The sequence below is a fragment of the Canis lupus genome, chromosome 19 (assembly GCF_011100685.1).
Source record: "Canis lupus familiaris isolate Mischka breed German Shepherd chromosome 19, alternate assembly UU_Cfam_GSD_1.0, whole genome shotgun sequence".
Classification (NCBI taxonomy): Eukaryota; Metazoa; Chordata; class Mammalia; order Carnivora; family Canidae; genus Canis; species Canis lupus.
The window spans coordinates 19842301-19855109 of NC_049240.1; the positions used below are offsets into that span (position 1 = coordinate 19842301).

Genomic DNA, 12809 nt, shown 5'->3' on the forward strand with positions numbered 1-12809 from the left:
TAGCAAATAATTATCTGAGTCTACAATTAAATACAAGTCTGTCTGACTAAATAGTGCGTGTTCTATCTAATGTGGCATATCACCCAAGTCTGAAGATATTTAATATGTATATATTTTTTGAGAAGATAGGTATATTGATATATGCAAATCCTGATGTTTAAAACAGAAATATTTTTATAGAACTCGTCACATAGATTCGGTCTGTCATGAATTGTCTGCGTTAACGATAAGTCACTTTAATGCCTTTTGGACTCCGTTTCTTCCTACTGGCAATTTTAAAGCACTATCTCAGCCTCCAATTGATTCAAACTCCTCACCAACTCTGAGATTCACAGGCCAGCTAGGGTGCTCTGCCCATACTGAGGAGGGAACTGACCCTCAGAGGACTTCACGGACTTCTGAGCCTTTCCCTTTCCACCTGCTTTCCCCTCAGTATCATGCAATTAAGACCAAGTGTCTCACATAAGAAAGGCCGACAAGAGTACAGCCTCTACACAAGTGCTTTCCTTATAACTTTTTCTCCTTTTCCTCAAGGCCAAACTGCTAGGATAATGAACTTGTGTTCTCTGCCCCCATGATCCCACCTTCTCTCCCACCTGCTATTATCTGGATCCTTCACACACATATACTATAAACTATAATTGCTTAGGTGGAGATCACTGAGACATTTGTAAAGAGTAGCAGTTGCTCCTCAGGCTGTGATCCTTCGACCACACTCTGCACTGGTCAGTAGGCCCTTCTGCTCTTGGCTTCATCAGTCTTGCTCTCTCCTAGTTTCCTCCTCCCTCTCTGGTCTCTGTCTCTTTCATTTGCAGGCTTCTCTTCTTCCATCTGCCCCTACGTGAATGGAACATTGGTGCTCTGCCCTGTTCCATGCTAAGTCTCGTCCTGCCTGCCTTCTTCTTCTCCCTGGCTTCAAGAAATACCTGAATGCTGATGATTCTTGGTGGATCTTCCAGCTTGGATTTTCTCTCTTAGGAACATTCCTTCCAACAGCCTATAGAGTGCTGTACTCAGATGTCCCACATCTGCCTCCAACTCAAGAAGTTTAAGACAGAATTCAGTACGTTCCTACCAGAACTGCTCCTCTCTCTATGTTGTTTCTCTTGGCAAATAGTACCATCTCCTACCTTCTTGCCCCTACCAGAAACCTCCATGTCCGTCTAGACTACTCCGGTTCTCCCTTACCCTCCATATCCAATCAACCACTAGGTCCTGTCTATTTCCTAAATATCTCTAGAGCTGTCCCAAGTTCCCAGTTGGCACTTCCACGGTCTTATTTTTTTGTTGTTGTGGTTTGTTTGTTTTTTTTACTTCCATGGTCTTAATTGAGCCCCTAACTCTTTCTCTGGAGATAACTTCCTCATTGCCATCTCCTTCCCATTTGTCTTCCATAAGAATAGCAGACATAACTTTTTAAAAACTCTCATTGGACAGACCCCCTTGGCTCAGTGGTTTAGCACCACCTTCAGCCCAGGGCCTGATCCTGGAGACCCAGGATCAAGCCCCATGTCGGGCTTCCTGCATGGAGCCTGCTTCTCTCTCTGCCTGTCTCTTTCTCTCTCTCTGTGTCTCTAATAAATGGATAAAATCTTTAAAAATAATAAGTAAAATAAAATAAAAACTTTCATTGGATGGCAGTTAGAAACCTTAACACAGGTTTTTGCATAAAACCCTTAACAGTTCCCCAGCCATGCACCGCCCTTGGGAGAGTTTCGGCTCTTTGGGCCCTTAGAGCCCCGTGGCCTGGCCTTGCTTACTTTCAGCTGCAACCCAGCCACACCGACCTTCTCTCAGTTCTCAGCACATAGCAAGTGCTTTAACACTTTCCTAAACTCTTCACTTGCATTCCTGTCTGTGGAATGCCCTTTCCTCCCCATCCTTATTTGCCTGGCATTCTCTTCCTCATCCTTCAGAACTAAAATCTCTATCAAGAGTACCTCCTAAAGAAGAGTTAGCCATTTCCTTTCCAATACTCCTACTTATTACAGTGATAATCCCACTTTCGTTTGTGCCTCTGTCTCCCCACCAGGCTGGGAGCTCCGTAAAGTCAGGATACACTAGGTCTCACCTTGAAATCACAGCACAAAAATATACATAGTATTCGGCAGGCACTTAATAAATGTTCATTAATGAATGCCCAATGATCAGCTCTGGGTCACATCCATTAAATGCTGGAGTCATTTCCCCTGATCTCCTGAGTAGAGACCAGAAGACCCCCTTTCCCACTTCATTGTGTCATATGCTAAAAAAACAAAAAAAGAAAGAAAGAAAGAAAGAAAGAAAGAAAGAAAGAAAGAAAGAAAGAAAGAAAGAAAGAAAGAGAAAGAAAGAAAAAAGCTTGCACAGTGATGTCAACATCCTTGTTAGTATTTAAATATTCTACAGCTTTTACAAAACTACTTTGTAGGGTATAAACAGTTTCATAAATCCATCTAATGGCAGTGTTCTCACCTAGGAGCCACAAAACTTCGGAAGCCTCGTTGCACCGCCCTCTGTGACCAGGTATTTTAACAAAAAGACCATAGTTGTTAGTACGACCTCGGTAAGGGTGCTTCTCATCTTATTTATCTCCATTTCTCCGTGGCAATAAGAAGGGGGCAAGTACTTTTCATGCGTTCAGTACTGACACTGTATCTTAATAAACTACATTCCGAGAACTTAAAATTCGAGGGTATAAAAAACCAGGTTTGCTAGAAACTAGGTTCGCATTTGGGAAAATGAGATCACTAAATCACTCAGCACTCCCCCCCCCCCCCAGCCTTTTTTCAATGCCCTGGCCAGGTTGCTAATTAGGTAACTTCTTATCATAATTACCTAGTCAGCCTTAATGGCTTCACACACTCTGCTCCGTCTCTCACTGGTCCTGTAGGGCCGCTTTTCAATTGTTAAAACAGCTGCTGAGTTTTCCAACCGGAGGAGGCTCGCTGCGCGCCGAGGTGGCCACGCTCCCCGAGTGAGGGCTGCGGCGGGTGAGAAGTGGGACATGAATGCACAGTTTGCACACCCTGCTTTCCGCCTCCGACCTTCTGGATCTAGCTCGTCTCTCCGCTCCCGCCTCCCCCCCACCCCCCATCAACCCGAGAGCCCCCCTCCCATTGTGCACCCGGGTCTCCCTGACGGTGCGAGGGCCCCGCGCACGCCTCTCCCCGGGGTTTGCGGCTTGGCGGGGGTCTCGCCGGGCCCCCGTCGCCTACCCCGCGGCAGGCGGGGAGGTTAAGGACCGCGGAGTGTTCCTCGTGGTGCGGGGAGCGCTGGGTCGTGGCGCGCGCGCGCGTGCATGCGTGTGCGCGTGTGTGTGCGCGCGTGTGTGCGTGTGTGTGTGTGTGTTTGCGCGCGCGCGCGGTGGCGCGCAGCGGGAGGGAGGGAGAGAGGGAGGAACTGCGGGGGGAGGCAGCGGGCAGAGGAGGGAGGGGGCGGGCGGGGGAGCGGCTCTGGGCTTCGGCGGTGACACTCGGGAGCGCACACACTCCCCGCTCGGAGCCGCGAGCGAGCGGAGCCACCCGAGCCGCGCACCCGCCTCCGCCGCGCGCCCGGCTCTCCTCGCGTCGCCCTGCAGCCCGGCGCCGGTGCCCCGAGCGGCCGCCCGCGGAGCCCGCGACAGCCCGGCTCGGCGCGGCAGCCTGGTCCCGCCGCCCGGGCCCCCGCGCGCTCCCCGCCTTTGGCGAGGACGCCCCGCACTTCCCCGCTCTGTCCCGGGACCCCCGCAGCCCGCGCTGCTCCGCGCTCCACTTCGCGGCAACTTCGGCGGCCGCGCGCCGCCAGCCTCGCCCGCCTTTGAAGTTTGCAGCGCCCACCGCAAAGTTGGGACACTTCGGCCGATTTCTTTTTCTTCTTCCTTTCCTTTTTTTCTTTTATCTGCCTCCCCCTCCGCCTCCCAGCCCCTCCGGGTCCTGAGTCCTGGCGCTCAGCATCTTGGCCGGGGACGTGGACTGTTCCGCACACCACACCTCGGGGAGGGATTTTTTTTTTTCTTTGCCTCTCCCCCTCCCAGGAAAATCACACAGATTTTTGCAAGGTAAGTGGCGAGAGGAAAGCCGAACTCCGACGCCCCGGCTCCGCAGCCCGCCAGCCCCAGACCCGGCGCAGGGAGCGCTCACGCCCCGGGGCTCGTCTGCGCGACTCGGACGGGCCCGGCGAGGTTCCCGGTCGCCCTGGACGAGGGCGCCAGAGCCCCAGGAGCTGAGGGCTTAAGGGGCGTGGGGGGCAGGTCTCCCTCGGTTTTCCACGCGGGCTCCGTGCGGGGAGGTGGAGGCACGGTGCACAGGCCGGGGACACGGGGCTCCCGGGGCCCGGGCGTGGCGGAGCCGGCAGAGCCGCCGAGCGTCCATCCCGGGCTTGGCCGGGCGCCGGCAGGGCTGCAGCCTCCGCTTAGGTTCGTGCCCTCTGCCCTTCGCTCGCGAAGCCTGCGGGACCCGGGTCTTGCCGGCGCGTCGGCGCGGGACGCAAAGCGAGGCGCCTGCGCTGCGTTCGGGGCTCGCCCGCGGGCCGGGCGGGCGCGGGCTCCCGGGGGGCGGGGGGCACTGGGGACCTGGGTCCGCTCCGGCCGGTCGAACCCCTGCCGCCCCGGCTCCCCGTTAGCCCTCCGCCTGGTAGCGAGCAGCGTTGGAGAAACTTCCTCGAGCTGAGCAGGGAGGCCTGGGACCGAAGCTGCTTTGGCCTGGGGGTGGGGGGTGGGGGGCACCGGCGCCGCCAGCGAGGCCCAGACCGCGCGACAGGCCGTCGTGCCCTCGCCCTGGGTGTGCACCAGTCGTGTCCGCTGGGGTCGGCGCTACCTTCAGTACGGAGCTGAGAGTTGGGGCGGCCCCGACACTCGGGGATCGTGCGCACGAGTGGCCGCGGGTCCCAGCTCTTCTCCTGGGACACTTGGCAAACTGCACAATTTAGGGTGCAGTTTCGTTTGGTTGTGCGCCCCTCCCGCCCCCTCCCGCGCGTGCCCCCTCGCGAGGCCGGGGAATCGGCCGCAGCCCCCAGCACCGGGTCCACGCGGGTCGCCGAGGCCCTCGGAGTTTGCGGCGGGCACCTCCGCGAGGGCGTTGCGCTCTCCTCCGGGCCGGGTCGTGGGTCCCCTCCCGGTGCCCTTCGGGCGCTGTCCATCTCCCGCTCTGGGTGCAGGTAGCTCCCTGAAACCAAGACCTTGGGCGACAAGTGAAGCTGAGAAAATACCTCTGGGTTCGATTTTTTTTTTTTTTTTTTTAAACATAGGTGCTCTTAGCAACTTAGTTGGGCTGGTTAATTTGTCTACTTTTCACCATTCGATCCTACTATGTCAGAAAAGAATTTCTTTTTTTCCCTTGGTCGCTGGCCTCTCCGATGCGCTGCCCTGCGTCCCGCACCGCCCTCGCCCACCCCTTCTTTTGCCCGGGCTTCCTGAACTCTTTTTCTCTTCTGAAGGAGGGAATCTCCGCACCTCCTCCCATTTTCCTCCCATTTTCCTCCCATTTTCCTCCCACACGGTCCCTGAGCGCCTGTGAGAACCAGGGGAGTCGTCAATGGGAAAAAATAGGACCCCCCCGCTCCATTCTCCGCCCCTTTCAAACAAGCAAAATCCTCCCTGGGCTCGCAGAAGTGGAGATAAAACATCCCTCCAGAGGGAGCGGTTTTGGGGATTTGATGGGATTGAATTGTTTTATTATCCTGAAAGATGTGATGGATGGATGCGAGAGCAGATATGCATACGGGGCAGAGTGCGCCGAGGGCTCTCAGTATTTATCATTATTGATTATTGTTTATTAAGGATGATAATAAGGCCGTACCCTAGCTGAAGACCGTGTTTATATTTGGTTTTCATTTTGTGTCAGTCTCTTATTACAGTGGTTTCAGAAAGTGAACACACCAAAAGGGTATTAATTCCTCACACTCATTCTGCATATGGAATTAATTAAACGTCAAAAAAGATACTGTCATTTTTACCAAAGTTCTAACCCATGAACTTTTCGGAGGTTGCAGTCTTATGAAATGCCCTCGTTTGCCTCAGTCTGTCTCCTTAAAGTTCAAAAAACTTGGCAACATAATTAATTATGGTCCCAATTCCCATTTTCAATCTAAACCTATATGCAAGATTACATTAAAATATCCCATCATTTATCCTTTAAAAGTGACTCTGATGAGTTTAGGTTCTTCAGGAGGGGGAATCAGCTGGGAATGAGGGGTCCAGAAGTTGGAAAAATTAGTGACTATTTCAGATTTCACTAAAAAATCCTTTCATTCTTCCTTTAGAGAAAGAAATTACAAGTGTTTTCTCTGCATAATTCTTAACTTCAGCGAATGTCCTTAATCTTTACCACACACCAGAAACGCCACGGCTTGCAGCTTTGTCTGTATTGTTTTCATTTTTATGTCAGGACGTTTTATTCATTAAACCTGTATGTGGAAGTCACAGGCTCCACGTGGCAGCAACACTCTGTTTTGATTAGTAACTATCATAAAAAAGAAGCTAGAACTCTGTAATGGGCCTAAATTGCTAGGAATCATGTATGGTTTAAATTACGCATTTATTTCAACAGGAATGAAACCATGAATATAAAACATCTTTTAATCACTTGCAGACACAGCTTTTATCTCTTAAGATGTAACAAAATATATAATTGGAAAATATCCTTCTAAGAATGAGGGAAGCCCTGACCCTCATTTTATTTGTCCTGCGTCTATTGAACATATGTCTGGTGACATATGAATGGTAAAAAGCAAAGGGTGATGTCATAACCTTGGCAATCCCATGCTGAAGGAATGCTGACGTAGCCATCGTAGCCCCCATCGCGGGTCTGTCTTCAGATAACGTAGTGACTTCTTTGATTGGCTTCATGAACCTGGTGATCCAGATATTTGTTTTCTCACTTGGATTTATTGACCAGAGTCTCCTTGTGATAGGGGAAAAGTTGTGTGGTAGAGCCCTGATTACTTGGGATGGAAGAGGGAAAGGTAGAAATAAAATGCACCTGCCCGCTGTTACCCTCCTATGTTCATTTCTATTGTACTTCTGCTCAGTCTATCAAGAGGCCAAATTTTTTATTTTCAAACTGACTGTGTTCTTGTTGTCATTGTTAGGACAGAAATAATCATCGTTTTGCAACGATGAATGAGTAGATATTGGAAATATAACGACTATGCCTGAGTTTACAAATAGTGAAGAGTAGTGTGAATTCCTCATAATGTGCACTAAAAAATTTTTAATCTTTCTTCCTTAGTTATTCCAGTGATAGTGTTGAATGCAGTGACTGAGCGGTGCTTTCACACTTTTTTGCTCCCCGTCTCAGTGTCAGGACTTGCTTTGGGGAGCCCAGAGTAGCATCCAAGTAAGGACTGGACCTCGCCAGGGTCAGTTGCCATCAGCTTAGTCACTGGGAGGAAATCCTATCCCAAAGGCATCTATATTGGGCCAAAGGCAAGTGTGATCTACAAAACTCATTCAAATTATTCACTTGAGCTTGAAACAGTGTCTAGAACCCCTAAATGTCTATTTTGGAACTACTATTCTGAAGAGTGTGATTTATCCTTATCCAGTTCATTCACAATCATTCAGTAGAAGTGACAACTTTTAACAAGTTATAGCTGAGTAGTAAGTGGTAAATGATGCTAAATCTTTGCTTTCAAACTGATCTCAAAGTTAAAGTCCTCCAAAATTTAAATACTCCATTTAAAAATGCTTTGCAATTTGAACCCGGAACTTAACACTAAATCTTGCCTAATTTTAACACTGTGTTATGGTGTAAATTGATACCTATGATATACACACTAATGCTGCCACATGTTGATTTTCACCTAGGAAGAAAAGTAAATAATCTTGCTACTATTGTTTAAAAAAAGAATCAGTATGACATAGAAAAGCAAAACGCTAATATTTTATTACATCATACTGATCTTAAATTCAGTTATATTTCTGGGAAAAACTATGCCATTTGGATGAATCTGTGTTAGGACGTGTGTTTAGATCCCTTGCCACTTCTGAGATGACACCTGACATTTGCATTCTGTAGCCCACCAGTGCCCGAGCCAGTAACTAATGCAGGTGTATTCTTGGCTGCTTACTTCCTGAACACATTTCCGAAACCTGAAGATGCTATATTCACACATTCCCCTTTTCTTTTGGTAGTTTACTGAAACCAGCAAACCAACTAATCTATACATTTTAGTATTTTGCAATATTTGAAAATTATAAAATATATACTATTAACTGATCCGAGATTTTAAAAGATATTACTTGTTTCACACTTTACAAATTAAGAGTAAGGTATTTGATCAATATAGGATAAAATCAAACTGGCCATGTTTCTGCAGATTTTTCCCTTTGGGATAGACAGATTTGACCACAGAACAGCTGGGTATTGGGTCCTGTTACAATGTCAAAATTTTTAAGAACTCACTGAACTAAATGTGATTTAAACTTTAAAGTCCACAGACCTCAAGTTTTTAAATATAGAAACTTCCAAGATTACATGTCATTATTCCATCAACAATTTCCAGATCCTTTGGAAACTGATTTATTATAGTAAGTTGGTGAGTAGTTTTTGGTTTTGATTTGTTAATTTTTCCTGTATCCAATTTGAAAATGACACATATTTAAAATTTTGTATATTTCTCTGAAGTATTCTTAGTTTCACTTGTGAAAACTCTGAATGAATCTTTAAAAAAGAAAACTATGGAAGAACGTATACAGTTAACTTTTCCAATGTCCCTTAATTGTTCTTTTGAAAGAATTTGTTGCTATTCTTTTGAAAGAATATAGTTATGAGAAAAAGAAACATTTTTAGAAACAATGGGTTATATTAAGTTTGGAAGGAACTCAATAAAAACATAATTACACATAATTAGAAATGGACTCATTTGAGCAGACCTCTTAGACAATAGCCTCTGCAGTGTGGGGGTTTTAAATATAATAGCCAAATAACAAAAATTGAGTTAGCAACATGCACTCATGTCTGTTTTCTAATTGGAATGATTACAGCCAATCTCACAAAGAGTGGTGACTGACTGTAGTACATGGTAACTGTACAAGTTTTTGTCTTCTCCCGGACATGAAAGTGAGACACACACTGTCTTCTTCCAGCTGTGTGCTCAGAGGACATATATTCCACAATCTAAAGACATAGCCAAAAAATATGAACGGTATTCAAGTGGGTGTTTTATCTGTAACTTAAAAATCATCGTAACTACATTTTGTTCTCTGAGCATATAGAATGAGACTGAATTTTATCATTTTCTAAAAGAAACAGTAAAACCTGAACTCATAATTAGAAAGATTTGTGAAGGGTGATATCTTGTTTTTGAAATCACCATGACTTTTATTTAAATTTTAGTATAGAAACTATGAACAAATGTTTATTTGCAAAGATAGAGAATACTGTGTCTGGATAGATGACAAAATGAGGGGCAACATTGTGATACTTACTTGAAAATATTATATTTAAAAGGGAAAAGCTAGTGTAAAAGGGCTTGATTTATTTAGGGTTATTTTCTCTAACTAAAGGGCTACAAGAGTATAGATGGTTATGATTTACAGCACATCATAGTGAAAAATAAATCTCGGCAATCCATAGGAACCTAGGAGATGCCTTTGATTACTCTCTTTCTGTTCAGGTCATGTGTACTCTAAGCTCATGGGCATTCCCAAATGTAACTCTCTGCATTTTATTTCTGTAACAAAATATGTTTCTGATCAAACTACCAGTCATACCAAAAAAAAAACAAAACAAAAAAACAAGCAACTCACATAAGCATAAATGTACTTGATCCCTTTTAGTTATCTTGTTTAAAATACATTTAAAGGCAGACAACAAATACATTTTACCTATAACAATACACAAGTATATATGTCTTGGTTGAAACCTAAATATTATTCATATGTTGATAGCACTCAATAAATGTCATAATTCATAGTAAAATCACAGCATTCACTAAAATTCAGTGATATTATCAAAAGCTTCAAATTGGGATTGATTTAGAAGTAACTGGATCCTATAATTGAAGAGAGATTTGTTGCCAACAGTGGTGACAGAGATCAGAAACAGCAGTGGTAGCTAAAAACACCTGGCAAACTGAGAAAAGACAGCAATCATTTATCTCTTGGCCTCCCTAGGTCTCAGATATTTTAGTTCTAGGGGTGATCCTTTGAAGGTTGCTAAAATGCTATGAAAATATATTACTGTTTTTAATGAAAAATGAAACTGCCTCTTAAATAGAAGATAACGATTTGACCTTCTGAAGATCACAGTAGCAGGCATAACTGTATTAGTAGATGGACAAGCCGGCAGGTCCCTTGAGAGATGGCCTGAGGTATTGGGGAAGCCACCCTGCCCCCAGTGTTACCAAGGTCTCTCATGGTACTAAAATGCTATCTGCAAAACGATGGTTTTTCATTTTTGAAGTAATTTTGTTTTTCAGTGTCCACTACAAATATGAAAATAGCCCTAGGTATTCTCTTCTTCTGATAATTGATTTTGTTTCTTATATACTAGTTTAAGTTTTACCAGGGGCCAGCTTCACGGACCACACTTGGAAGGGCTTCCTGTGCTTAGTTGAATGCTTGTCTGTCACCATCTTAAAATTCTTAGTTTCTGAACAAGAGATCTTGCACTGGGCCCCACAATTTTTCATTTTATACTGGGTCCACAAAATATGTTATTCATCTTCTTTCTACCTTGATGTGAATTTAAGATATGGAATCTCGATGTTGAGGAATTGGTAAGGACATTGAGGTTATCTTTGCAAGGTTAGGTCTAGTGAATATTTGTATTTAAAAACTTATCTTTTCAATAAAATGAAAGAAACAGAATACTCTTTTAAACCACTGAGGTACTGAACAGGTATCTAGCTTTTGATAGTATTGGTCTTGTAAAGCAGAGGTCTGCTGTAAATACTTCCTTTATTATTTTTTAAAAAAAATTTTTTAATACTTCCTTTAAAAGAAGTATCCTCTTGGCCTCACAAGATGACCCCTTATGATGAAAGGAGAAAATATCAAAAGCTCTATTTACATTTACTCTTATGTGTAAATAAGGAAAAGAAGTTTTGTTAACATTGTGTTAATATATCTATTGACAAAGGCACTCTTACTCAGCATATTGGATGGTCATTAAAAAAATCAATAATGATAGAGGTGATAGCTTCTGTGAAGTAAATATAATAACAGGTGAAAATAATGACATTCTAATCAAGATTTAGAAGTCAGCCCTACCTACCCACAAGTTAACCAGAGAAAAGATGTGCAGTGTAGGAGCTCATCCAATATAATCAACTATGATACTCACCGCAGTGTCGAATGCCTTAAGCAACATATATTGAATCCCAATTCGAAAAGATTTGGAGACAACACATTACAGAACCAGAGGTCTTAAACAGAAAGCTGAAAGAGCCCTCAAATAAATTAGTCACCATTATCTTCAAAAGTATTCTTAGTTTTATGTATAAGTATTTGATAATTCCTCTGTTACCCGTAAATAGATAATATACTCCATTATCTTCTGAAATTTTCAGTATTTTAAGAGTTTAAAAAAAGTTATCTAACCTGCCTAATGCTTTCACACAAATATATATTGTATTACATTTTGAATTTTTTATTCGAGATTTTATTGTTTCTCCGTAAAGTTGCCAGTTATTAACTTATGTTAAAGTTGTTCCTGTACTTTGAACTTCACAAGGTGAATGGATATTATCCTACTTATTAACAATATTATTACTCTGAAAAACCCTCAATTGTTTACAAGGTACTGCCTGCCACATCCATCATTTTCCTTAATCTTCACAGGAACCCAGTGAGGAAGATATTAATCCTCCTACTGCTGAGAAATCTGAGACTCCGTTTTAGTTAAGAGACTTACCTACACTCACTAACTTTTAAAATAAAGTGGAGACTCTGGTTTCAGAAGCAGAATTGATGGAAATATTTAAAACTCTTAAACTGATATTAGTTTCCAAATTACTTTATAAGGAAACAATTTGCTTGGATTTATTTTCTTTCTTTCTTTCTTTCTTTCTTTCTTTCTTTCTTTCTTTCTTTCTTTCTTTCTTTCTTTCTCTTTCTTTTTACAATTTAATGATTCAAAAATATCATTGAGTTTATCTAAATTCATAAGACCTTAATCATAGACAGCTTATGTGCTAAATGTTTGCTGGTTTTGGTTATGGTTAACTTACTAGGTAATTTTGTAGAGGAAGACGATTACACTTTTCCACTTTTAAGTCAGTATGTGTTAAGGTACAACACTGAAAATTAAAAAATCTGCAGAATCCCTTTTTAAATTAGTGTTAATTCCTAATAATTTACCTTTATAGTCATTCTAGCAATCTAGTAATAATGTGGCATTTTTAAGAGATAAGATTTTAAGTTAGATCTGTTTTAAAATTTTTGAAATAAATGATCTCCCCCCAAATTGGATGAAGTTGTACATTTCAATGGAATAATGAGAATTATTATAGACACATATTCCAAATAGTCTAAATGTTGAAAGTCCTTTAAAACATAATGAGTAATAAGTAAGCTCAAACAGTGAAAATATGTATATAACACACACATTAACACTTCAGCCAGAAAGTTCAGTCTATAATTCTTTTAAAATCTCTATATTTAAAGTTTTATTTACACTTACATAGCAATGACAACAAAGAGGCAGTTTGGAAACATCTTTTTTCTCTTGGCAGGCTCTATCCTGTGTAATGACCACTAAACACCGTCGATCCCCAACACTCACCAGCTGCAGCCTTTCCCTCATGCGTCCCTTAAAAATTTTTTTTTTTTTTAGGAAGAAAAACCACACCTAACTGTGTATCTTAATTTTTATGGGGAGGGAAGTAGAGAGGAAATAATTGTGGTC

At 43.4% G+C, this 12809-nt stretch overlaps 1 protein-coding gene and 1 long non-coding RNA gene across 2 annotated transcripts in view; one reads left to right on the top strand and one right to left on the bottom strand.

Moving 5' to 3' along the window:
- The window catches only part of LOC106560046, a 44568-nt gene extending 41320 nt beyond the window's left edge, over positions 1-3248 (bottom strand). The window contains exons 1-2 of the long non-coding RNA XR_005373974.1: positions 3198-3248; positions 2818-2963 (exon numbers count right to left, since the gene is read on the bottom strand). This is a non-coding gene — a long non-coding RNA (uncharacterized LOC106560046). The remainder of the gene's footprint in view (positions 1-2817; positions 2964-3197) is intronic.
- Positions 3249-3669: 421 nt separating this feature from the next.
- The window catches only part of NDNF (neuron derived neurotrophic factor), a 42722-nt gene continuing 33582 nt past the window's right edge, over positions 3670-12809 (top strand). Inside the window, exon 1 of the mRNA XM_038564766.1 lies at positions 3670-4018. The gene's annotated coding sequence lies outside the window, so the exon portion shown is untranslated. The remainder of the gene's footprint in view (positions 4019-12809) is intronic.